Here is a 3,993-nt window from a genome sequence, read left to right on the forward strand (position 1 = left end):
GAGTATCTACTATTCAAGAAATGAGATGTAATCCAACTAATAAGATAGGTTTGGATGCTCTAGTTGGAAGATTAATAGCTTTTGAGTTAGACAATTATGATAACTATGTTCTTACTTCAAAGAATATTGAATCTACATTAAAAGCTAAACTCTCACTCAAATAAAAGGGTAAAAAGTCAAAATCTAGTCAATTAGGAAGTGAAGAAGATGGATCATCAAAAGAAAGTTTAGACAATGATCTTGAAGTTCTTGAAGCCCTACTTGCAAGAAAGTATTCCAAAGGAAAAGGGAAGTACAAAGGTAAAGTTCCTCTTATATGCTTTTCTTGTGAAGAAATTGATCACGTTGCTGCTAGGTGTCCAAACAAGAAAATGAAGGAAAAAAAGAAAATCAACAAGCACAAAGGCAAGAAGGACTCCAAGAACTACAAGAACTTCAAGGAAAAAGGTAAGAAATCTTTCTTCGTAGCTAAAGATTTTGAAAATAGTGAAGATGAAATGGTATATATTGCTCTAAAAGATGAATATGATGATGAAGGAGATAAGATGGAACTTATCTCTCATGTTATCAAAAATGATATATGGATTATTGACAGCGGTTGCTCACACCATATGATTGGTGACAAAACAAAATTTGAGCATATGGAATATTATGATGGAGGTAGTGTAAGATTTGGAAACAAGGAACCTTGTAATATAAAAGGAAAAGGATGTATCTTGTTAACTAAACAACTTGTGTGTGATAATTCTTATTGGGTTGAAGGATTAAAGGATAATCTACTAGGTGTGGCATAGTTGAATAACATTGGATCCAAGGTAGAATTCATGAATGGACAAGCCAAACTGTTGGATGGGAAAGGAAATTTGGTTGGTTCTAGCAAGCAAACAAAAGGTAATCTATTTTATCTTGATCTCAGTGATTGTTCATGTTTTATTGATCAACTAGAAGAAAGCTAGTTATGGCACAAAAGAGTATGTAATGTGAACTTTGATAATCTAGTTAAGATAAGAAAACATAAAAGAGTAAGAGGCATTCCTAGTTTGAAGAAGCCTGACGTGGGTCATTGCAAGAATTGCCAAATTGGTAAGATGGTAAAGACAAGCTTCAAAAGCAAAGACTATCAGTTAGAAGAAGTCTTGGAAATTATCCATACAAGCTTATGTGGAAGTATTGGAATAGAGAGTTATACTGGAGAAAAGTTTTTCGTTGTCTTTGTTGATGAGTACTCTAGGATGATGATAGTAATGTACCTAAAAAAAAAATTAGAAGCTTTTCAAAAATTCAAATAGTATCTGGCAAGAGTAGAAAAAGAAACTGGAAAGAAGTTGAAATGCCTAAGATTAGACAAAGGTGCTGAATTCATTTCCCATGAATTCAACAATTTCTGTATTGAAAGAGGAATCAAAAGACAAGTATCTACACCTGGTACACCACAGAAAAATGATATAGTAGAAAGAAGAAATAGATCATGGATTGTGCAAGAACCCTAATGATTGAAAAGAACAATGCTCTCAAATACTAGAAGGAAGCTATCAATACTATAGTTCATGCCTTGAACAGAGTTCAATTAAAGAAAGATTTAAACAAGACACCTTATTAGCTATGGTATGGCTACAAACCTAATGTAAGTTACTTGAAGGTATTTGGCAGAAAATGTTACATATTGAAGGAATCTAGAAAAGGAAAATTTGATGTAAAAGGTGATGAAGGCATATTTCTAGGATACTCCTTCAAAAGGAAAGCATACAAATGTTTGAACTTATTTACTCACAAAATTATAGAAAGTGCACATGTCAAAATTGATGAATATGAAGACAAGAGTGAAGAAGAAAGCAGCAAGGAACCTGGAGACTATAGAAGATTCTTTTACAATGAACCCAATACCCATCCTAATCTATATGAAAGAAAAGATGCTTCAACTCCCAAGTCCCCAGAAATTCCAATAGCTACCAAGTTGTAGATAGTGCAACCCAAGCTGCAAGGACTCGAGCTTGAAACTAAAATTCAAAAAGAAGATGATGGAACTGATTCAAAGACCAAGGAGCTTGTATTAGCAAGATATCTTAGAAGACATCATGCATCTAACCAGATCATTGGAGATAAATCTGATGGAACAATGACAAGAAGCAAATTAAAAGGTACATGTTTACTTGTTGAATTTGAACCTAGAAGTGCTACAAATGCTCTACAAAATGAAAGTTGGATTGAAGCAATGAATGAAGAGATAAAAAAAATAGAGAAGAACAAAACTTGGACTCTTATTCCTCGACCCAAGGATAAAAATGTAATTGGTACAAAATAGGTATTCAAAAATAAGTTGAATGAAGATGGAAAAGTATCAAGAAAAAAAGCAAGACTAGTATGCAAAGGCTACACTCAAGAAGAAGGTATTGACTATGGTGAAAATTTTACTCCTATAAAAAGACTTGAAAGTGTTATAAATTTACTAGCATATGCAGCACATAGAGGATTTAAGGTATATAAAATGGATGTTAGTTCTGCATTCTTGAATGCAATCCTTGATGAGGAAGTTTACATTGAGCAACCAGAAGGTTTTGTAGATCCTAGCAAAGAAGACATGGTTTGCAAACTACACAAAGTTTTATATGGTCTCAAGCAAGCTCCCAGAGTTTGGTATGAAAGACTCCATAATTACTTGGTATAGATTGGTTTTCAAAGGACTAATGATAAAAATAGTCTATATATCAAGGAAGGACCAGATAAGAAGATTGTGTTAGCATAAATATTTTTTGATGATACTTTATTTATAGGAAATGATGATCTATGCAAAGCATTCTTTGAAGAAATGAGCAAAGAATTTGAGATGTCCATGTTTGGTGAAATAAAATTCTTTGTTGGATTGCAAATACAATAGAACAAGAATGGTATCTACATCACTCAATCTAAGTACATCAAGGAGATACTGAAGAAATTTGAAATGGAAGATTCAAAACTAGTTGGAACACCTATGTCTACTTGACATAAGCTTTCCAAAAATGATAATTCCAAAGAACTAGATAAGACTACTTACAGATCAATGATTGGAAAATTGTAGTATGTAGTTCACACAAGACCGGATATTGCTCTAGTAGTTAGAATAGTGACAAGATTCTCAACAAATCTGAAAGAAAATCACATGATGGCAATTAAGAGAATCATGAGGTATATGAAAGGTACTGAAGACTATGGTTTATGGTACAAACTAGGAGGCAATTTGGCCTTAAAAGTATTTACTAATGCTGATTGGGAAGGAAGTCTTGATGATAGAAAAAGCACTAGTGGTGGAGCATTCTTTCTTGGTAAAAGACTAATCTTGGACAAGAAAAAAGTAGAATTGTACTTCTCAATCCACAACAGAGGTAGAATATGTAGCAGCAGTAAATTGTTCTAACATTGTTTGGTTCAAAGGGAAAAGCACAGATCTGTGTCACTATTTGTGATACCAAAACCTATTTTGGTCAAATCTCATTTCTCTATCAAAGCTCAATTTTTTTCAAAAACTAAAAATACCCTTTTATAGATCTCAAATTCAATATCACCATTATATAAATTTTAGAGTGTTTTGATTAGTTATAATATGTTATAATCTCAAAGTATTATAAGTTGATATTTCAACATTTCTGAAGATGCTCCCTCAAAAAAGGAAAAAAAATAGTAAATCATATCAAAAAAATTAAAAAATTATATTTATCTCTAGAGGAGAGAATCCTCTTCACGAATATGTAAGTTTTTTTCAAGAAGGTATAGATTTGATAGGGAAGTTTTGACGAGAGGAAAAAACTATCGGATTCTGATAAGATCAAACTTGAGTACTTATAACAAAGAAAATATACATCAAAAATAATTATTTCTCTTTTTGTGCACTAGCTATACATGTCATCTATAAGATATTTTCAAATCAAAACAAAAAAAGATGATTTGCATATACTTGTTTGACAAGAACTACACCCTATATTTTTTATAGTTAAAAAAGGGACTTCAAAATAAAATAAA

The sequence above is a fragment of the Cupressus sempervirens genome, chromosome 1, assembly GCF_028749045.1.
Source record: "Cupressus sempervirens isolate cs-2001-9-10 chromosome 1, ASM2874904v1, whole genome shotgun sequence".
Lineage (NCBI taxonomy): Eukaryota > Viridiplantae > Streptophyta > Pinopsida > Cupressales > Cupressaceae > Cupressus > Cupressus sempervirens.